The sequence below is a fragment of the Cavia porcellus genome, unplaced genomic scaffold (assembly GCF_034190915.1).
Source record: "Cavia porcellus strain 051 isolate PalLab524CR breed Dunkin Hartley unplaced genomic scaffold, mCavPor4.1 scaffold_2, whole genome shotgun sequence".
Taxonomy (NCBI): Eukaryota; Metazoa; Chordata; class Mammalia; order Rodentia; family Caviidae; genus Cavia; species Cavia porcellus.
In genome coordinates, this window is record NW_026947485.1 from 38,885,775 (window position 1) to 38,909,791 (window position 24,017).

Consider the following 24,017-nt stretch of genomic DNA (forward strand, 5'->3'; position numbering starts at 1 on the left):
GTTCCACCTGTCCTACCACAGGCTTCCCTGTGGCCTAGAGCAAAGTCATTAACCATGATTTGCTTGCGCTCCCTAACTAATGTACCAGCCCACACTACTGTCTAGCCAAAATTTGTATTCGAGTGTATTTGTATTATGAAATGACACGCACATTGAATCAAAGTGACAGTTCAGCATGCACCTGCAGTTACCAATCCTAGTCCCTTTGACACACCTCCTAATTCCTCCCAGGAGATATCTTCTTTAAAGCCTGGTATCGACACTCTGAGGCCTGACAGCATCTTTCTCTCTCTTTCTCTACTGAGGATGAAACCCAAGGCCTTCTCATCAGCCTACATCCCCTGTCTTTTTAAAATTTTTTATTTTGAGGCAGATCTCGTAAGGTTACTAAGAATAAATATGATTCATAAAGTTTCCAAAGTAACCTTCTATAAGTACCACGATGATCAACCAATTTCATGTTCTTCTTCACAAATGTTAAATGTTTTCCCTAAGTACCAATGCTAGCTTTCAATGGAAGGGGAATAAAATTGTTTAAATTAGAAAAAGTTGGAGGCACACGAAGCTGATTGTTTAAAAAAGAAAATGGAGAGGCTGAGGATTTAGCTCAGCGGCATAAGCGCCTGCTTTGCAAGTACATGGTCGTGAGTTCGATCCCTGGTACCGATTAAAAAAAAAAGAAAAGAAAATCGAGAATTAGGCACATAATTTTAGTGTTTGTAATCACTATACCAATTTATAAAAGGTATTTTGCTTTGTTTTGTTTTTTGAAACAGTGTGTTGCTAAGCAGTCTAGGCTGGTCTCGAATTTATAGCAATCCTCTTGCCTCAGCCTCCCAAATGCTGGGTTTGCAGGTATGGGCCATAGCACTAGGCTAAAAATTATTTTTAAACCGAACTTTAAAAGTGTAAGCCCCTGGGGCTGGGGATTTAGCTCAGCGGTATAAGCACCTGCCTTGCAAGCAGGCCATCGTGAATTCGATCTCCGGTACCGGTAAAAAGAAAAAAGAAAAAAAAATAATGCCCCAATGCATTATTATTCAAGGGGGGGAAAAGCACATAAAAATGGAAAACAAGCCAATCACTGGAAGTGAAGTATAAATACAGAAGAGTCCATATCTAAAACTCCACTCAGTATTTATTGTATTTTCCCCTAACTGTATACAATTTATGGATGATGTGCTCATTGTCTGACCAATTTAAAATAAACAGTGAGGGTTTAAAAGCATGCTCCTTCTTACACAGGAGTTGGGCATGTAAAGGTCTATGAGGCAACAGCAACAATGATTCATCAGCAGTGTAAGAGCAGCCTGCAAAGTAAGCTTCCTACTAACCTCTTCTTGCTCACTTACTATGTCTTATCCTCTCTGATCCACTGTGAATCTGAGAACACATACAGTTTGGAAGTGGCCAGTAGCAACTGAGGCTTTTTAAAAATCAGGTAGGGGGCTGGGGATTTAGCAGGGGGCTGGGGATTTAGCTCAGCGGCATAAGCGCCTGCCTTGCAAGCAGGCAGTCGTGAGTTCGATCCCTGGTACCGATAAAAACGAAAAAGACAAAAAAAAAAAAAAAAAAAAAAAAAAAAATCAGGTAACGTGGGGCTGGGGATTTAGCTCAGCGGCATAAGTACCTGCCTTGCAAGCAGGCGGTCCTGGGTTCGATCCCTGGTACCGATAAAAAAAAAAAAAAATCAGGTAATGTTCATGAAAGCACTTTATAATAGCAATGTGCTACAGAAACACAAGGTATTACTTTGTCTCATTTGTGAAGCAAGCAAGAGGCAGAGAAGCAAACAACTACTCCATCTGTCCATGCAACCATCCATCCAACACTGAAGTGCCAAATCCTAAGGCAGAACCAAGAGAAGCTTCTAGTCCAGTCAGAGAAACCCATGTAAACCAAAGCAGCAAAACTGAAGCGTTCAGACTGCTGAGGACATTCAGACATATTTTGCTTAGTGGGTAGTAGTTGTTTGGACACTTCTTAAATGTGAATTGACTACAAATGCTGTAAAATCAAAAGACAACATAAAACTCCAGATTTCTGACGTCTCTTAAAACAAAACAAAACAAAAAAAAAAAAAGCAGGACCAGGAAGCAGTACCGTGCTACAAGCCCTACTTTATAGACAGACTTCCTAGATTAGAAAAACAGTTCTGAGGGATGAGGATGTGGCTCAGTGGTACAGTGCTTGCTTAGGGTGCACAAGCCTTGGGTTTGACCCTAAGCACCACAAACAAACAAACAAACAAACCCCTGACATTTGTTTAACCTCTCTGTGTACATCAGTTTCCCCTGCTTAAAAAAATGGTGATCATACATCGTATTAAAAGTTTCTGCATGTCAAAAGAAATCTCCAGCATAGTAAAAAGAAAACCCACAAACTGGGAAAAAAATCTTAGCGAACTGTGCCTCAGACAAAGGGCTTCTGTTTAAAACATATAAAGAATTTTAAACAATCGGACCCCCGAAATCCAAAGATCGAATCCAAAAATGGGCATCAGAGATGAATACACAGTTCTCAGATGAAGAAATACAAATGGCAAATAAATACATGAAAAAATGTATTCATGTATATTAGAGAAATGCAAATTAAAACAACACTGAGATTCCATCTCACTCCAGAAAGAATGGCCAGGATCAAGAAAACTACCAACAACAAATGCTGGAGAGGCTGTGGGAAAAAAGGAACACTCCTGCACTGGTACAACCACTATGGAGTTCAGTCTGGAGACTCCTCAAAAAGCTAGAATTGATTGGAAGTCCCATTCAACCCAGCTATTCCACTTCTAGGCATATTCCCAGAGAATTGAAAACATCATACCACAGTGATATATGTGCACCTATGTTTATTGCAGCACTATTTGTAATAGCCAGATCTTGGAAAACCTAAGTGTCCATCAACTGAGGAATGGATAAAAAAGTTGTGGTATTGTTATACGATGGAGTACTACTCAGCTATAAAGAATGATCATATTGATATATTTATAAATAAATGGTCACAGCTTGAGACCATACTCATAAGCAAAATAAATCAAACTCACATGTATAAATACCATATAGTCTCCTTAGTGTAAGAAATGGTAAAAGTACGTAAGAGTTTATGGCAATCATGATTTCCCATTACATTGCTTTGAAGCCTTATAATGTTTGTATTCATTAGTTGGAATGGTTTATCCTGGTTTGTTTGATTTTATTATGTGATAGTATGAACAGCTATTTTGAAGAAAATAAGACATTAGAATAGCCAGTGCTGATTTAATATCATCTTACTCTGAAGTCCTACTATGCTTTTGTTCTTCTGTTTCCTTTGGTTCTATCATGTTGGATATTGCTATGCGTGATAGTATAAACAAATTTTCTATGGAAAATGAGGTAATATAGTAGCCATTGTTCATTCTCTGTTATTTGGTTCTGAAAGCCCTGTAATGCTTTTATTCTCTTACACTGTTTTGTTGTGTTTGATACTATCATACATGAAGTTATGCTTAACTGAAGGGACATTATAGTAGTTACTGTTAATTATGGGTTGTCTTGTGGTAAAATGCTGTGTTGCTTGCATTGTTCTGATCTGATCTGCTTTGTTATGTCCTCTTTAGTCTTAATCTCTTTAAAATAAAAAAATTTAAAAAATAGTGATCATGTATTGATGGTTTATGTATTAAATGAAATTAAGAAGTAAAGCACTCAGCACAATCCCCCTACCAATAAATATTACCTGTCTCTATTATCATGGCAGCCTGGCAACCACTCAACTGGCAAGAGGGAGCACAATGTGCTTATTTCTCAACAACTAATAAGTTCCCTTCAGGATGTCCACTCTTAAGCTGTCCCATTCTCGCACTTTATTAAGAACATCTACCTATCATCCTGGCATAAGAGGTTCAAACTCTAACGCAGTGGAGGCGAACCTATGGCATGCATGCTGCAATAGGTACGCAGAGCTGTCGCTGTCGGTACTCAAGCCAAGTCCCCTTAGCAGGCGAGCATCAGATAACATTTTTTTTTTCCTAAACTAAAATCTCAGAATTCAGGTTTAATTGTAGAGCTGGCACTTTGCAATAAATAAGTGGGATTGGGATTGCAATTTGGGCACTGCCCTAACAGAACAAAGACTTTGCAATATAACCTAGAAGTGTTAAGAAAGGTAACTAGAGGGAACAGTGGTACTTAAAGAAGAGGGTAAGTCATCAAATGAGTCAACAAATGTTTTCTTAGGACCAGGTTTTAGGCAGAAACAATGGCAAGCAGATGGCAAGAGCCTTAATCTTAAACAACTTATCACTTTTTTTGCTTTTCGGCAATGCTAGGGGCAAATCACAAGTGCTCTACTATCAAACCACACCTCCTGGCCAGAAACTTTCACTCTGGTGGTTGAAGCCACAGCAATAAAGATATATGGGAATAAGAATGTCAGGAATTGATGTGCTGTGTGAAAGACAAAATAAAGCAATGTGATTTTTTTAAAAATGGTTGGACTGGGGCTGGGGATTTAGCTCAGCGGCATAAGCACCTGCCTTGCAAGCAGGCGGTCATGAGTTCGATCCCTGGTACCGATAAAAAGAAAAAAAAAAGACAAAAAAAAAAATGGTTGGACGAAGGAAGGATGTGTTCTCTGATGAGGCACATTTTAATGTGCAACCTAAGTAAGAAAGCAGCCATTGGAAGAACTTGGGAGAAATACTCTAATGCTCTCTAGGCAGAGGGGACCACATGAGTGTGACTGGAACATAGTGAAAAGGGAAAGGAGGTAACAGAAGTTAAAGAGATGGAAAGTAATATACTGGAAGGTCTTTGCAGACCGTGGAAAGAAGTCTGGGATTTACAGTGGTCAGGAGCGATCTCAACAGCAGCTCAGGAGGTGCTGTTGGGAGGCAGAGCATGGTGGTAACATTCTGAGCAGAAGTAACTGGACAGCTCCCAGTGCGCTGCGGATTTGGTGGAGCCTCATAATCTGTGGATAGGAAATCTCAAGTTTATCTTACAGCTCAGTGGCACCTGATCTTAGGAAGAGTTCGTTCTCACAACAACAGAAAAGGAACAAACCAAAGTAGAAGGAAACTTGTAATACAAGTAAGGTTTCAGGATTACTTGCACCCTTGTAAGACAGTTACCTTTATTCAGAAAAAAGAGATGAAAGGGGATACTAAAAAATTGGGGCTGAGGGGCTGGGGATTTAGCTCAGAGGCATAAGCGCCTGCCTTGCAAGCAGGCAGTCGTGAGTTCGATCCCTGGTACCGATAAAAACGAAAAAGACCAAAAAAAAAAAAAAATTGGGGCTGAGGATATAACTCAGCAGCACAGCGGCTGCTATGCCTAGCAAGCGCAAGGTTCTGAGCTTGATTCCTGGTATTCTCCCCAAAAAATTAATTTGCAAACTAGTTAGCTGTGCTTTTGAGAGACTGTACTATCTCTTCCACCCACAGACAGTCATAGGTTACAAAACCCCTGAAATACCTGCAGGCCACCCTCATGGTTCCATGATCTCAGATGAAAGCACTGCTCACTGAGTTGTGTGAGGAATGATTCGGGGAGGACTGGAGCTACAAACAAACTGTCAGGTGACAAACTCAGTGATCCATGAGGAATCCTAATATGGGGGTTTGAATTAAGGTACAAAATGTGCATGCAATATTTAGGTGGTGAAAAGCAAAGGGACTTAGTGAACACCACACATGAGGAAAGGTAAGCTCAGGATGACACCATGCTTCTTCTGGCTTGGGTTACTGAGTGGTCACTAACCAGGCTAGAATAAGAGAGAAGAGTGCAGAGCTACCAAGACAGTGCCAATGGTTCCTTCCCTCAGCTGCCCAGACACCCAGAGAGCCGCAGCCCAAAGAGAAGTCTGTGATGCCGGGGTGAGGATGGGCTCATCAGCAAGGACTTGGTAAGGAAAGCTGTGGGCATGGAAAAAACTGATGGGGAACAACATGTAAAGAGCGACAGTAAGAGAAGAAAATGGGAATGTTCAAAGGGGCAAAAAGGGAGGGACAATGATGAAGACAAGATGTCAGAGGGGAAAACGTGAACCTTGAGGCAGTCATGTCAGGGTAGCCAACAGGAGGGAAAGGCCAACAGTTCAAATGCAATACAGAAGAAAGAACTGAAATAATGACTTGTCAAGTAGTCTGATTTTGTTCATTCATTCAGTACATACATGACAGTCACTGTTAGTGCGGTTAATAAAAACTGTTCCTAGCTGGGGCTGGGGATTTAGCTCAGTGGCATAAGCGCCTGCCTTGCAAGCAGACAGTCGTGAGTTCGATTCCCGGTACCAATAAAAAGGAAAAAGACCAAAAAAAAAAAAAAAAACTGTTCCTAGCTTCTCACTTTTACATCCTACAGATAGAGATAAACAAAAATAATAAACACATACTATTTTAGGGCCAGTAAGTGTCAAAGAGAAAAATAATGACACTGGGTTAGGGAGGTGGGAACTTAAGGGCAGGGAGGACACTGGTCAAAGCAAATCTTTCAGGCAAGCTCTCCGAGCTCAGGCTTGCACAAGTGAGAGAGACAGCAGGAAATACAGGAATGGGGGAAAGTGGTATGGGCAACATAAACTATACACATCCAGACACTGAGACAAGAGTGTGCCTGGTGATAGAGGAACAGCAAACAGACCTTGTGCCTGTAGCCACTAAAGTCAGGGAAGAGTGGCAGGTGAGGTCACAGAAGTGAGCCCAGGGTCAGGCTTCTTTAGTTTTTGGATTTCACTCAGAACAAGAGGGGAAGTCATTAAAAAGTTTTGAGCAGAGAGAGAAATGATCTGATTTTCTGATTTACACCTTCCAAAGGTTACTCAGTGGTGAGAGCTGACTGAGGGAGGTGAGACGCAAAAGTAAAGAGACAAATTATAAAGCTAAAAGATAAATGTGGCTTGAACCAGGGCACAGCAGTAGAGGTGGTGAGTGGTACATACATTTTGCATGTTTTGACAGTGAAACTGCTAAGATTTCCTGTGATTTTGACAAAAAGCAGGGTGAAAAGGAGTCAAAAAGTGGCTGTAAATGGCGGGCACTGCCTCATGATTTTGCTCTATAAAACTTCCTTTGAGAAGTGGGCTCATTGACAACCCATTCAGACCCCTCCGGTCTCTCTTTCAGGAGCTATTCCTAAACCCCATTCCTTTTCTCCAGTAAATTTCCCTCTTAAAAAAAAAAAAGGTGGGTGTGATGGCACATGCCTATAATTCCAACACTCAGGAGGCTGAGGCAAAAATGCAGCTGTGAGTTCAAGGTCAGCCTGTACTACCTAGAAAGATCCTGTCTCAAAACAAACAAAAAAGAATGACTACAGTTTCTGATCTGAGTAACTGGAAGAATATAACAGTCATTTTCTGAGATAGGAATAAATGTCAGAGGGACAGCTAGGATGCCTACTAGATTTCTAAGTAGAAATGCTGACCAGGATATAAATGTGTAGGTTTTGTAAACTACTTTAGGGAAATTTTATTTTTGCTCCTTTTTTGAAGAACTTTGTAATTAAAAATTTCATGTATATGTTTAGAAAAGATGAGGTCAACATTCAGTATCTAGAAGTACCAGTTTGACTAATCACTTATAAAAATGTTATCTTTTTTCTAACATAAAACTAAGAAACAATTATACATTGTATGTGTTTACCATTTCTATCATTTTTCCTTATTGATGTAGACAATAAACAAAAAACAAGGTAATTACACAAGTGAAACTTGTTCTCCAACTGTACTGGAAAGAGTCAAGAATGTGCTGTGCCTAGGTGTGGTGGCCCATGCCTATAATTCCACTCTGGGAGGTTGAGGCAGGGGAACCCAACATCACGCCTAGCAATTTAAGTGATTTAGGGGGACCCTTCCTCAAAATTTTTTAAAAAAATGTTTTTACAGGGTGGTGGATGTAGTTCAGTGTGAAGGACTTGGATTCAATCTCTAGTACGGTGGTGGTGGTAATGGAATTGTTCTGTAAATTACTATACACATCTCTTCCTTCCAGAGACAGCTGTAGTTTAAGCAGAAAAATGGCACAACGTAGAGTCTGTAATGGCTGCTTCTGATTTCTAGTAGTATAGGCTTAGGACAATTCATAAAATCTCTCTCAGGGTCTGTTTCATCTGTAAAACTGAGAATGAGAATACTGCCTCAGGGTAGTGATAGTCACACCACAACATTTCCTGAGCCCTTAAAATGTGCTAGGTACTTTTCCACACACAATCTCATGTAATCTTTGCAACACCGTAGGTATTATTATTATCCTCACTGACACATGATTAAATGAGGCACAGTGAGGTTAAATAATTATTCTAGGAAAAGTGAAGTAACAGAGCAGAATTTAAATAATGGCAATATGTGTACTACTTCACAGTTTAAGACACTTGCACATTTAAAGACCTGGTATAGCATGGTATTAGACCAAACAGTGTGAAATTACCTTTTTTAGATCCAGAACATGAGCAGTTTGATATGGTTCAACCTTGACTATTATCCCATATTGCTTATTTAAAAATGAAATGTGAAAATGTTTAACTGTAAAGGACTATGGAAAGTATTACTTTGTGTAAAAATACATGGGACCATGCTAAGAGCTATAGAAACAATTGGGAAATTGGAAACAATAAAGATAATGTGAAAATCTATTCAAATTACGTATCGGTAACTAATAACAAAGAAGTTCATTATACAGTCATCCCAGGTTTCCACCTACAGCTTGAATATTTTTGAGGCTTAATCTTCTCAACAGAAACAATCTCAAGTTGACATCATTTTCCTTATGGTACTTATCACATCTGGTATAATATTTATTTATCTTCTCACCCAACTAGTAAGTAAAGCTCACGGGAACAAAGATTTTTCTGTATTATTCAATGTTTTATCCCCAGCACTTAGAACAGTTTCAGGCTCACAATAATACTTAAATTCACATCTTGAAGAAATAAGAAATTAGAACTTCCTAAATTACTTAAATAAGAGAACATAAATAAATGAACTATGTTTTAAAACAAAGATTAGTAATACCTAAATATTATGGAAATACTAACAAAACAAATCTTTCTAAATAAAACTGGTTCCTACTCATAAAACACTCTAAAAAGTGTCAAACATCTAAATTTGAGATGTACTCCTTCAAAAGTTAATCATGAATAATTCATTAAACTTTCTTAAATTAAAAATTAAAATTTAGGGAGGCTGGGGATTTAGCTCAGCGGCATAAGTGCCTGCCTTGCAAGCAGGCAGTTGTGAGTTCGATCCCCGATACCGATAAAAAGGAAAAAGACCCAAAAAAAAAAAAAAATTAAAATTTAGGATAGTATATAATAAAAATCACAGGCATCACAATAAAAAAGAAAAATCACATTGGAGTTTCAGACAAAGAAGAAATTAGTAGAAAGTAAAAGGATATTATGTCAAGGCTGAAAGGAATGAAATTTTGAAAGTGGCTGAATATAAGACTAAAACAATTTCACCTGAAACAAATAATAAAATATTCACCCTAGAATGTATTTAACTGATAAAGAAAAAAAATCCCTAAACTTAAAAGGGTATAGGTTTCTAATATGTTACCCTAGATCACTAAAGAAATCAAAATTGTCTAAATAACAATTTCACTACATTCTCTCCTAAATATGTGTGATATATGTAAAATACTAAGTATCACATGACTATATCACATGACTACTAAACATTGCAACTGATGAGAATGTTTTAAAAAGTGTAGAGCACTGTGTAAGGGATAAACAATTATAATTATCCTACCAGAATAAAAAATATTTTTCTCACTAACATTTTCTTAATGTGATCTTTGATAAAATTCTCAAAACCAGAAGGGGAAAAAGAAGCTATCAAATGTAATCTGCCATATACATTTATCAGCAGCCACTTGGTGTTGGCCACAATGGGCTTCCTGCAGCTGGCTGTCACCCCACCAAAAGCTACTTGTCATCCACTGCCTAATCTCTCAGGCCTAAACTCACTTGGGTCAAAACAAGTCAACTGCTTTTATCACTAGCAGTAATATGTTGGAATAAAAGTGTCAAGTATAATTCTGGCTGCCAAGGTTTTGTTCTTAAGAAAAGATTTGTGACTATTAAGGAGGACATTAAATTACAGCTATTGCCTAAAAGAAAAGGGTATTTGCGTTTTTAGTTTGATTGCTGTAACACTGCAGTCCACTGTATAGTAAAACCAAAGGGAAGGAAAACAACCAGAAATATCACAACTCCACCAAGAGTAAACTCCTAAAAAATACAAAGAGTGTACTAGCAGGAATGTAGAAAGAAAGTCAGGGTCATGCTTTAGAAAAGATTCTGTGTATTGTGCAAGACTGAATATTAGTTCTAAGTATTGTCCTGTAAGATCATTAGAGGAATATTGTAGAAGTCTTATAGGATAAAGTGGAGTTATGTGTATTGATACCAAAATATGTCCACAATACACTACTGGAAAATAGACTATAAACTCTGCTAGAATCAGTGTGGTCTCATTTTTCTTAAGGACAGATGTCGTTAAGGACCAAAAAAATAACCTAGGATGACACACTGAAGCTGTAGAATGCTTTTTGTTTGCTTAGAATGGAATTATGGATTATGAAGAGACTTCTGCTCTTCTATAGATTTTTTTTCCCTTTAAAATACTACGTATGCAATTACTTTCATAATCGTGGCTATTGCCAGGTCTAAGAAAGAAAACACAAATAGCATGACAAGCCCTTCTCTTCAGCTAATGAAAAATCTGAGGCTGCCTCCAAACTCTGGGTATCACAGACACATGCATTGACCTTCAAAGTTGTCCTCTTGGGGCCTCTTTTCTTTTTCTTTAAAACAATATCCTCTGTGGAACCTCAGAATACAATGGGGAACTTCTCTCACTGAGGGGATGACCAGTGTGGGGAACACTGGTCACACCTCCTGCACTACCTCTCAGGAGCCTGCAGGTCATGAAGCACAAGTAGAAACTAATTAACGCAAGTATTTCTGAGCAGTTGGGAAAAGGAAGCCCAAAAATTAGCCTCTGGTTAAGATTTTGTCTTAATGACCTTGGATTAGTTTATGTGCTAGGTATTATAAACACAGTACATATGCATAAAGTTTATAGAAAACTAAAGCACGCATGAATCAGCACCAAACTATCAGAGACTACCACATCACTAAAATTTATAAATGAAAAAGATAAAAAAATAAATGTATAATTAAACATCAAAAAAGAATCATATGCCTGTTGGAACTCAACATGATTTAAATATACCATACTCCCTGATACTTTTGCAAATGTTTCCCTGTTTTCTGTGGCTCATATTTAGCCAAACATATCTATCAAAGTAATGGCTAGAATCAGCTGAATCAGCCACCAAAAAAAAAAAAAAAAAAAAAAAAAAAAAAAACAAGTTGAAGAAAAGCAGTAGCAAAGAACCAGTTTGTGACATGTTGATCAAGCAACAGAAACCATTATAAACATGCAGCACAAACGCTGAAGCACTCAAGAGGTGGGGCAAGAAGACTGCAAGTTTGAGGCTAGCCTGGGGTACATGAGACTCCATATCAAAAACCAAAAATCAAACAAACAACAAAAACTACAGATACCTAGGATAGTGGTCAGTGAAGCCAAATTCCCAAAAGATTTGAATCACTTAGAATAATAAGCAGCTTCTTGCATGACAAATTTTAATAAACATGATTGGGCTGGGGATTTAGCTCAGCGGCATAAGCGCCTGCCTGGCAAGTGTAAGGCCACAAGTTTGATCCCCGGTCCTCCTATCCCCCCCAAAAAATTTAATAGACATGACCATTCTGACTTTTGTTCTTTAAGAAACTCATTGTAGAAAAAGTATAGGTTGGGTGTAGTGGTGCATGCCTGTTATGCCAGCATTCAGGAGGCTGAGGCAGGAGGATCATCACGAATTTTGAGGCCAGCCTGGGATACATAGTAAGTTCAAGGCCACCCTAAACTACACAGCTGAGATCCTATCTTTAAAAAAAATAAATAAAAAAAAAGGAAAGGAAAGGAAAAGGAACATATAGAATGACAGAAACTTATGCCATAACACAGAAAATAAAGATTCAGGGGTTCCTGTTCAGACTAAACTTTATATGAAAGTTTCACATGACAAGCAACATACACAAAATATGGATAATGACCACACCTGTATTTAATGCTGGACACATTACTTTTTTTTTTAATCTTTTTATTGGTACCAGGGATCGAACTCATGACCGCCTGCTTGCAAGGCAGGTGCTTATGCCGCTGAGCTAAATCCCCAGCCCTCCACATTACTTTTTAAAGTATAGGAAAATCCTGTTTTATTTCATTGGCACTATGAAAAGAACCAGTGTTATAAGGAACAGTTGGAAAAATAGAGATGTTTATATTTAAAGAAGAAAGGACTAGGAAAAAGATCACTCTTTATTAAATACAAAAGGGACCATCATAAAGGAAAAGGACTTAGATACAGTATGAGCTTTCATTTAAAAAAAAAAAATAAGACGTTATCATGGTAGGGAGGAATTCTGGCCAAAAGATCATTTTTTTCTTAAATAGAAGTATGAAGACTAATGGGCTGTTAGGAAGCATTCTTCATGCAAAGCCTAAACAACCACTGGGGGGCACTGGATATTTGGGTCTTGAATGTAGCCTGGCTCCACAAAGGAAGGGAGGGAAGGAGGAGGAGGGGGAGGGGGAGGGGAGAGGGAAGGGGGGAGAGGGAAGGGGGGAGGGGGAAGGGGGGAGAGAGAAAGAGAGAGAGAGACAGACAGACAGACAGACAGAAAAGAAAAGAAAAGAAAAGAAAAGAAAAGAAAAGAAAAGAAAAGAAAAGAAAAGAAAAGAAAAGAAAGAGAGAAGAGAAAGAGAAAGAGAGAAAGATTCCACTCCAGGAGATTCTGGACCTTGGGAGTACCAGATTTATAACAGAAAGACTGCCTTGAGTTATCTGGACACTTATAGCAAATAAGATGGGATACGCCCCTTCCCTTTCCCCCTCCCCTACTGGAGAGTATAATCTATTGATATATAATTTTGCTGCAGTTAGGAATACACAGATACACAACAACAATTAAACAAGAGTGTAAAAAAAATTGTAAGTAAAAGCTTGGTCCTGAGAAATGTGTCAGTAGAATCTGAATCTTTTTTCTTAAATTTATTTTTTGGGTTTTTTTGAGATAGGGTCTCACTAAGCAGTTCAGGCTGGCCTTGAGCTCACTTTGTAGCCCAGGCTGGTGTCAAACTTGCAACGATTCTCCTACCTCAGCCTTCCCGAGTGCTGGGATTACAGGCATGAGCCACCACGCCCCGCTTTAAATTTATTTTTGCCACAATCCCTAGAGAAAAGTAAACAACAAAGACAAAACAAAAAAACTTTAAAACTTTTAGTTTTAAAACATTTTCTTTTTTTTGGGGGGGGGTGCTTTTTTCTGGTACTGGGGATTGAACTCAGAACCCTGCGCTTGCCAGGCAGGTGCTTATGCTGCTGAGCTAAACCCCCAGTCCCCTAAAACATTTTCTATAGTTTTCCTATTGTTAAACAATAAAGGGACATAGTTTTAATAACATACTACTCCACTGTTTATATCTCTGATGATTATATATAGTGTAACTAACAACCCAACAATGCATTACACTAGTGCGCAATTTCAACCATATCTGTAATAGCCAAGAGAACTTGGGACAGGTCTTGAGTTTCTTCTTGCCTTTAAATTTGTATATTATTCTTTTTTTTTTTTGTCTTTTTGAGACAGGGTCTCGCTATGCAGTTCAGGCTGGCCTTGAGTTCACTTTGTAGCCCAGGCTGGTCTCGAACTCGCAACAATCCTCCTGCCTCAGCCTCCCAGTACTGGGATTACAGGCATGAGCCACCACCATGCCCAGCTAAATTTGTACATTATTCTAACAAGTGTAGTCTACATCCCAAAAAAGGAGAAATGACACATTTAGTACAGTATAGTAGAGAATATGAGCAATATGGAAGAAAACATCTGAAAAAAAGATAAAGCAGGTAAGAATAATCAAAGTTAAACCCATTGCTATTATTTAAGTAGGGGCAACCAGAACTTATGTTTGTAAGGACATCATGCTACATACCTGTTTTTTAAAAAGCATGAATAACCTAAAAATGTCAGCTACTTTGGAAGGCAGCTGGGAAGTTTTGTTTTACAAAATTAAATATACTCATCATATGAGCCAGCAACTGCACTCCTTGGTATTTCCCTAAATGAGCTGAAAACGTATATGTATACAAAAGCCAACACACAAATATTCAGAACAGCTTTATTCATAATTGCTAAAACTTGGAAGCAACCAAGATCTTGCAGGATATCAAAGGGTAAACTACAGTACATCCATACAGTAGAATACTATTCACACTGATAAGAAATAAATTACAAGTCATGAAAAGACATAAACCTTAAATGCATATTACCAAGTGAAAGAAATCAACTCAAAAAGGCTACATATATGATTCTACCTGTGTATTTGGAAAAGACAAAACTATGGAGGCAGTAACAGGATCAGTGATTGGCAGGGTTTACACAAAGGGAGAGAAGGGAGGTTGGGGATTTAGCTCAGCAGCACAGTACATGCCTGGCAAACACAAGGTTGTGAGTTCGATTCCTAGTGCCAACCCAAAAAAAAAAAAAAAAAGGAAGAGAGAGCACAGGAAATTTTTAGTGTAGTGAAAGCATTTTGTATAAGGTAGCAGAGGATACATCTTTAAACATTTTTCAAAACCGCTAGTCCACAAGAAAGATGGAACTGTAACATAAACATGGACTTTTAGTTAACATTGGCTCATCAATTTTAACAACTTTACCACACTAAAGAAAAATGCTAATAAGAGAAAGGAGATGGAGGAATATTCGGGAACTCTGTTTTCCACTCAATTTTCTATAAACTTAAAGTTGTTCTAAAAAATAAAGCATTGCTGGGCATAGTGCTACACACCTATAATCTTAGCGCATGGGAGGCCGACATAGAAGTATTGCCCAAGTCTGAGACCAGTGTGAACTACACAGCAAGACCCCATGTCAAAAACAAATAAATAAATGGTAAAAGGTATTAAGTAAAAAAAAAAAAAAAAAATTAAAGACAAAAACAATGTGCCAGGCATGTGGTGGTGCAGGCCTGTAACCTTACCACTGGGAAGGCTAAGGAAGGAAAATAGCTCAGAGTTCAAGGCCACCCTGGGCTATGTGAGTTTAAGGTCAGCCTGCACTACATAGTGAGACTCTGACTCAAAAAAATAAATTATATTTAAAATTAAAATTACATTAAAAAAATACAATGTTGGGGCTGGGGATTTAGCTCAGCGGCATAAGTGCCTGCCTTGCAAGCAGGCAGTCGTGAGTTCAATCCCCGGTACCGATAAAAAGGAAAAAGACCAAAAAAAAAAAAAAAAAAAATACAACGTTTCCATAAGAAATCATGACAAAGGTGGAATACAGGGTTTTCAGTCACGGTAAAGAGCTCTTCCTCTCTAAATCGTCACAGCCCATAGTTACATAACATTTAACAGTTTTATAGTTATACACTGTTTTGGTTTACATATAGCACAATTTGCATATATTTATTTTTAAAATACAGTTTATATACATGGCATACACAGTTTAATCACTGTATAGGGCTGAACACATCTGAACTCAACAGGGAAGTGCAGCAGTACAGTGGGGGAGACGATGAGGCGGGTGGCTCAGCTCCATCCAGAGAAGAGAGGCAGCCAGGCAAGGCTCGCCCACACTGCTGTGGGACCACCTGAAACTCCATGTCACCTTCTTCCTGTGCCCACGACCTTGCTGTGGCTTGGTTTGCTGATAGAGTTAACTAACAAGAAGTCCCAGTACAGGTCAGGACAGTGACATCAAGTCACCAAGAAAAGAAAAACTTGTAAGTGGTACACAGTATTCTGGTTTATATTGCACTAAAATATGCATTGTAGGCTTTTTTTCCCATTAAAAATACTCAAACCAGGGCTGGAGATTTAGCTCAGCGGCATAAGCACCTGCCTTGCAAGAAGGCAGTCGTGAGTTTGATTACTGGTACCAATTAAAAAAAAAAAAAACTTAAAACCAAAATAGTACTTAATGTTTAAAGAGATACTACATTTGGTAAAATGTTACTAGAAAAATCAATTAATACAATTTTTAAAACATGCTATAAACAGTATGGCCTTCCCAGATCCACTTGCAGGGTTTCCATGCTAAGAAATACAACAGCAATATGTGGTGAAAGCAGTAAATTGAGCTAGGCATGGTAGCACATGCCTGTGATCCCAGTACTCAGGAGGCTGAGTCAGGAGGATTGCCCAGCATCTGAGGCCACCCGGAACTACATAAAAAGACTCCATCTCACAACCCACCCCCACCCAACAGAAAATCCAAAAAACAAGTGAATTAAGTACACGTGTCTCATGTGTAGTACTCATTTATTTTCTTTTTCAAATAAGACAACAAAAATGGGATTATCATCTTCATGTGGCTATTCTGCAATTTTTATAAATATTAAAATGGGATCCTTTTTATATTATTTAAAGAGGAAACAGGGAAGCAAAGAAACAAATGAAAGTATTAACTGTGGTATTCCCGAATGACAAATTTCTAGCATCTTTTTACTTAACATTCTTTTACCCACAAAAACCACACACAATACTTCCACAATCATTATATAAAATATTACACAGCATGCAAAATCAGTATACTATAACTACATGTATCAATAAACTTTAATTTCTTATACAAATTTCAAAACACATATAATATATTTTTCTATGGATACATACACATACAGGAAAGGATTGTAAAAATTCAGGGAAAGGATAAATGCAATTTTAGTATCACTTATTCCAATTGCTTGGGAACATAAATGTTTTGGGTTTAAATTTGGATATGGAGTATTTGCATATACATGCAATGTCTAAGAATCTACCATGAAATGATGTTTCATGTTTCATATCACCTTATAGCCTAAAGGTAATTTTATACAATATTTTCAGTGTGCCCATGTTTTCATAATTGTGATTTATACGTATATATATACATATACAAAATGTCACTTGTAGTGTCATATTTGTATTTTTAAAAATTCAGATTCTGGAGCATTTCACATTTCAGAGTTTTAAATTAGGGACCTACCAAATACAGAATAATAGTCACACACAACTCTCCTACCAGCTGTTCCTTCTCACAGTGTTACTTAAATAGATGACCAAAGCCCAGGGAATACCTGTCCTATCCTATTTTACCACTGCATTGTGAGACAAAGCAATGTGCTCCAAAGACAACAGGTAAAGTCACAAAATGTCTGAAAAAACTCTTTCGAGACTTTCAACATGAAATAAAAAGTGTAAGATTCTGACTGTTAGAAATGTCCTAATGCAGGTCCCTGATGACCTGTTTTTGAGCCAGTGTCTTGCTGTGTAGTTCAAGTTGGCCTCAGATTCGTGGCAATCCTCCTGCCTCAGCATCCTAAGTGCTAAGATTATAGGTGCATATACCACGCTCAGCTCTTTTTGAGATAAAAGTTTTTATTTTTATTTTGTATTAGTATAGGTAATACACAGTGATTACAGTCAGCTTGGGAGGTTGATACACATACAAATCACATCTTGATTATTTTTATTCCCCCAACTCCTTCCCTCCTTCCCTAGATTTTCCCTACCTGTGTACAGACTATCTCCCTGTTTCTTAACATGGCTCTTTTTTTTTCTTTTGCTCTTTAAATTCTTTGTATTTTGGGTCTCTAAGAGAAACAATGTGATACTTAACCTTTTGAGTTAGCTCATTTAGTAGTACGGTCTTAAAATCCATTCATTTTCTTACAGCAGAACAAACATTTTTAAAAAGCAAAGAAGGGGTGGCTAATCCAGATGCTTTAGATGTAGTGCTATTCCTTCCCATTTCCACCGTCAACTTTATTCCCCATTCCTATATCCCAGTCCTAACCAAAAAATGACTGCAACAAACAAATTACCTGAAAACAAAATAAGAAAGGTGCAGGTAACACTTAAAGGACTTTGAGATTATCAACACATAGGTAGGTGAATGGAGACTTCCTCCCTAAAAGGAGAATAGACAGCATGTTCTATTTCACAAAAACAGGAAAAGAAAAAACAAAGAGTAGTTCTTAACCATATAAGGTTATTCCAGAGGACAAGCTTCCTTGAATGGGACAATTACTTAAAACTCCTATGGTAACACATACCTGTGATCCCGGCACCAGGGAGGCTGAAGCAGGAGAGTTGCCACAAGTCCCACGCCAGCCAAGACTACAAGAGTTCAAGGCCAGCCTGAACTACAAAGCAAGATCCTGTCTCAGAAGACCAAAACAAAACAAACAAACAAAAAACACAAAAACAAACTTCAACTAAGATCTAAAATTTTTAAAATAAAGTAAAAAATAAAATAACCTATACCAAGATGTTTTATAGCTTATATGGAAACAAGATTTTCATCTACTATCCTTAAAAATGCCACACAGACAAATTACTATATTGGGGATGTCTCAAAGGAATTTTACTTTAATAACTATTTTTACTAAAGAATGTCAGAATTATTTTCCAAGTTATCACACAGTTTTGGTTTATCACCTTATAGTATGCCATGGCAGAGGTTTCCCTGAACCAACAGCAGAAAAAAAGGAAGCAGATGAGGAGGAAGAAGAGAAGAGGAGGCAGTCACTGCCCAACATATTCTTAGAAATCAAAATGCATTTCTTAACTCACTATGTAAAAGGAAAATGATTTGTTCACCTTCCACCTATAGTCCCTTTTTAAAAGACTTTCCTAGATCAAGCACAGTGTGACCTACCAAAATTTAAACTGATGTTTGCTTTTCAGATTAGATCTTTCCTACTTGAGGACGGATCACTACAGACCACTACAAATATAAAGACAAAAGGCACAGGACTAGCTAATAGAAACACAGTAAGGCTCAAAGTGCTAGCCTTGTAGGCACTATCACCTGATACTTAGTTCTTTCTTTCAGCATTTCCATTACAAGATACATCACCTATATTATACATGTTCATTCTTTCCTCATAATGTCTATAGAGAAGCTTTCTGATCGAGACTGCCTGGCTGAGTGTGCGATCATCTACATAATTTTACTCACCAACTTTTATTCTATTTAAATGTCAACATATCACATTCATCAAATAAATATTTTGTAAGTGCCATCACTCTGTAAAGTTCTGGATCACGAACTGAAGAATTATCAGTTGTAGCCCTCAAAAGTGAACCACGGGACTAAGGGGTCAGACTTCCAAAGTATCAGGCTAAGACTACATTCAGAATAACTCAGATGTTAGCTGCAAAGTTGGGGTGAAACTACTTACAGCACAAGTTATGGTAACAGCATCACATTGCACTAGTAATCCTATTTTTGCCATAATGTGCTCCCAGTTTAAAAAAAAAAAGCCAGCAGAGGGCAGTCTATTTGCTTCAAGAATGTTTGTGCTGGAAGAGTAAAAATTATTAATTTTTATTAAATCTTCACTTGTGAATTCACATCTCTTCCCTATTCTGCTCCACAAATGGAAATTATGCACAGAGCATTTCTGTCACATTGGGAAGTATGATGGCAACCTGCAAAAGCATGGCCACCAAGCTCTGAGTCATGGTAAATGAGCCACTCTTTTTTTCCACAGGGAGTATCATTTTTTGTTTGACAGAATGCCTAGCAAACTATATGGTTATTCACACCTGACTACTTGACAGTCATGTTCTCAAAAACTAAGTTAGTTTAGGTGGGCATAAAGTGGCACACACCTGCAGGTGCCGCAATCAGGAGGCTGAGGCAGGAGGACTGCCACAAATTCCAGGCTAGCCTGGGATACACTGCGAGTTCAAGACCATCTGAACTACATAGCAAGATCCTGTCTCAAAAAAGAAAAGAAAGAAAATTAAGTGCGTCTATCACTAATAGTATTTGTTGCCAATGAATGATAAAGTTTGACATTTTAAGTGATAATTTTAAAAATTAAAAAATAAATTTTAAAAAAGTGATAATTAGAACTTTGGACTTCCTGAAAGATGACAGAGTGGCAAGCAGCACAGAAAGGGCCTCTCAGAGATTTGGTGCCCAGACATTAGAATATAACGCAAGGAAAAGGAGGGAAGTGGGTCACCCTTGACCCAGGAAGGATCTGAGGCAAGAATTGAAGCCCACAGGAATAGCAAAGAGAAAACTTCAATGAAGTAGAATTTTGGAAGAGCTCTATCTGTCATAATGAGCTTGACAGCTTTTTATTACTTAAGTTGACCTTCTATGATGAGATCACTGCTGACATTAGTATTTTTGTGCTAATATTTAAGTAGGTTTGTATAACTCCGTGAAGTTATTTTCCAATGAATCTATGTTGTTACAAAATCATTCATGGGTTAATAAGTTCCATTCAAAGTACATGACAATTCCTTTCGTGGAGATAGCTGTGCTGGCTCAGCTACCTCACTACCCCCATAGCTTAAGAGCATACAGCATCATCTGAGGACAGCTCAAGAGCATGACAAGCAGGGCCCCGTGGTGGTCTATTACTGTCAGTTATATGCTATGCAAACTGGAATGAAGATTGACAGTAAAACACCAGAATGTTGTAAACTTTTATCAAAGCTAATGAATCAGTTAGCAGCTCTTAAGAAACAGCTGGGTGATAATGAAGCTATTACACAAGAAATACTTGGTTCTGCTCATTTGGAGAATTATGCTTTAAAAAATGTTTTTGTATGCAGATAATGAAGATCGTGCTGGACAACTCCGTAAAAAATATGATCAAGTCCTTCTATACTGCAAGCCTTCTAACAGATGTCTTAACAGTATTTGCAGAACTCACTGAAGTGTCTATTTTTTATTGTCTTAATAGCTGAAGATAAGTAATGTTGCTCTTTATCAGTTTTCTTAATGTACTATTTAGTTAGAGTAGCATGTCCATCAGAAATGTAATGCAAACAAGATAACTAAAAACTTTTTACACTTTTAAAAACTAAAAATAGGTGAAATTATTTCAAATAATATATTTTAATTTCATAGTAAGTTCTTTTAAATCTAGCAAGTATTTTGCTCTTTTCTCATATGTATACCTACTGTTTTGGACTGTACAAGTTCAGATATTCTTAAGGGTTCATATGTTATTAATCCTATGTGTTTCTATATTATATTTGATGGACATACCAAAACCAAAGACATTTTAGGAATATTTTTTTCCTGTTTTATCTATACTCAAAAATGACTCAATGCAAGTACTGTCTCTTTCTCCTCTTAAGTTTTCTTTAGCAAGTGACTGATTGATACTTCAAATGTTGCTGTAGTCAGCTTTTTCTTTTTATCTGTAGATGGAAATAATATTGACTCTTTATCCAAAATTTTCTTTTGTAACTCCTCTAAAATATTATTAGATCTCATTTACTTACAGCATTTTTCTTTGTTCATTTCATATTACCCTAATTTCATATCATTGCTCATAGTTGTACAAAACTAAATAAAGTCTATTTTTTTGTTGTTGTTGTTAAAAAAAAAGTACATGACAAAACACTGGGTATGATGGTGAATGCCTATAATGCCAATGCTGGGAGGCTGAGGCAGGAGGATCGCTGTGAGTTCAATACCAGCCTATACTACATGGTGAGTTCAAGGCCAGTATGAACTATGCAGTGAGACCCTAATTTAAATATATATATACACACACACACACACACACACACACACACACACACATATACACACATATATGACAAAGCAATAATGTTGTGGATTCATATTCTATATTGCAATTCATCTTTAAGAAACTACTGCTGGGGGCTGGGAATTTAGCTCAGCGGCATAAGCACCTGCCTTGGAAACAGGCGGTCGTGAGTTCGATCCCTGGTACCGATAAAAAGTTAAAAAAAAAAAAAAAAAGATAAAAATAAAGAAACTACTGCTGCTGAGTATTGGTTTAATATCAAGGAACAATAGGCACAATTACCTGAAAGCTCTTAAAATACTCTTCAACTACATACTTAGATGAGACCAGATCTTCCTCTTCCAGTTTAACCAAATCAACATTCTGCAGCAAATCACATACAAAAGCAGAGAAGAATCCAGCTATTTCCTCTCTAATCAGTCATTAGAAATTTGCAAAAAACTGTAAAGCAGGGGCTGGGGATTTAGCTCAGCGGCATAAGCGCCTGCCTTGCAAGCAGGCAATAGTGAGTTTGATCCCTGGTACCGATAAAAAGGAAAAAGACAAAAAAAAAAAAAACTGTAAAGCAGCTGAGCACTGTGGAATACTGTTGTAATCCAAGCTTCTGGGGAGACTGAGGTAGGATGAGCCTTAGTTCAAGGCTAGCCTGGGCAACTTAGAGACCTTGTCTCAAAATAAAATAATAAAGGGCTCAGAGCAGGAAGCTTGTCTCATATGTATAAGGCCCTGTGATCAATCTCCAATACCACCGAATGAAAAAGAAAAATCCAACTGTAAAACAGTCCCAGTCTTTTCCTGTAATTGGGCCTTTTTTTTAATAGTTATTTTTTACAGAAATTGGTTTTTTTGGTTTTTGTTTTTTGTTTTGTCTTTTTCGTTTTTATCAGTACAAGAGATCAAACTCACAACTGCCTGCTTGCAAGGCAGGCGCTTATGCCGCTGAGCTAAATCCCCAGCCCCTAGAAATTGTTTTATTTTTAATGATTGTTATTTAAAATGAACAAATAGTTTCAAATTTCTCAGTTCTAATAACTAACATGTTAGCCAAGCATGAGTGCATGGTCTGTAATCCCAGTCCTTAGGAGGCTGAGGTAAGACGATCTTTGTGAGTTCAAGACCAGCCTGGACTACGAAGTAAGCTCAAAGCCAGCCTCAACTGCATAGCCATACCCTGTCTCAAAAAGACCAAAAAAAAAAAAGAAAAGAAAAAAAAAACAATTAATATGGTAAATATCAAAAGTTGTAACCCTGTAATATTGCTGGTGTGGTGGCACACATCTGAGGCTGATGCAGGAAGACTGCATGTTTGATCGTAGGTATCTGAGTCACTTTCCTGTCTCTAGGACAAGATAACCAATATCCACAACTTAGAAGAAAGAGAGTTTATTCTGGCTTACTATTTCTGACTCTAGCTGGCTGGCTCCAAGGCAAAAACAGGATGGAAGAAGTCAGTTTAAAAAAAAAAGGAGAAAAACATGTTCACCCATGAAGCTAGGCAGCAGAAAGAGAAGGCAGAAGCTGGGAGATGTACCCTTCCCAGTGACACAACCAGTGAGCCACCTCTTCCTACCAGGCCGCACCTCCTAATAGAACATTCAGCTCTTAACATTCATCAGTGGATGAATCCACCAATGAATAGAATGTCCCCAGATCTAATCACCTTCCACACAAATTTTGGGAGACATTTTAGATCTAAACTTACTCTACCCATGACCTCCAAAAGACTTCTGTCCATCTCATTATACAAAATGCATTTAGCCTATTTCTAAGAGTTGCCAAGATGTAACAGTTCCAGCACTGCTAGAAAGTCCAAGTCCAAAGTCTCCTCTGAGACTCAAGGCAAACTCCTTGCTGAGAGCCCCTACAGAAAACAAAAAGAAAGTTAAATGCTTCCAAAACAAAGGCATAGTAAACATTCCCATTCAACAAGAGAGAAATAGGGAGATAAAGAATGGAACTAAAACCAGACTGAAAACCAGCAGGGCAAACATTAAACCTGTAGCTCTGTATCCAGTACCTGGAGCAAGGTGAGCTTCAAAGAGCTTGGGCAGCCACACCCCCATAGTACTGCTATCTGCAGCCCTTAAGGCCTTTCTCTGGGGTGGCTCTGCTCATTGCCTATAGCTTTCCTCAGTAGACATTCCTGGCACCTTCAACTTTCTAGTCTGTACTGCACTTCTGGCTTCACTCCCTATCTTCACACACTGGCCTCTCAGTGTGTGAAGGCTTTCTTCTGAATTCTGAGTAGAAACCTCCACAACCTCATAACCCTCGCAATTTTCATGACTTTAAAACCAGCTTCATATGGATGACTCTGTCAGAGAGCACTGTGGCTGAATTTGGGGAAACATTTCCCTCTGTGACCCTAAACAAGCAAAGTGCTCTAG

The 24,017-nt window shown here is 37.9% G+C and overlaps 1 protein-coding gene across 11 annotated transcripts in view; it reads right to left on the bottom strand.

The window, feature by feature from the left end:
- Nrf1 (nuclear respiratory factor 1) overlaps nt 1-24,017 on the bottom strand; it is a 145,370-nt gene that overhangs the window by 95,531 nt on the left and 25,822 nt on the right. For 6 of the 11 annotated variants that reach the window (XM_063240757.1, XM_063240741.1, XM_063240759.1 and 3 more), the window contains exon 2: nt 13,212-13,286. The exons of the other annotated variants lie outside the window; for them this stretch is intronic. The gene's annotated coding sequence lies outside the window, so the exon portion shown is untranslated. The remainder of the gene's footprint in view (nt 1-13,211; nt 13,287-24,017) is intronic. 11 annotated transcript variants of the gene reach the window in all.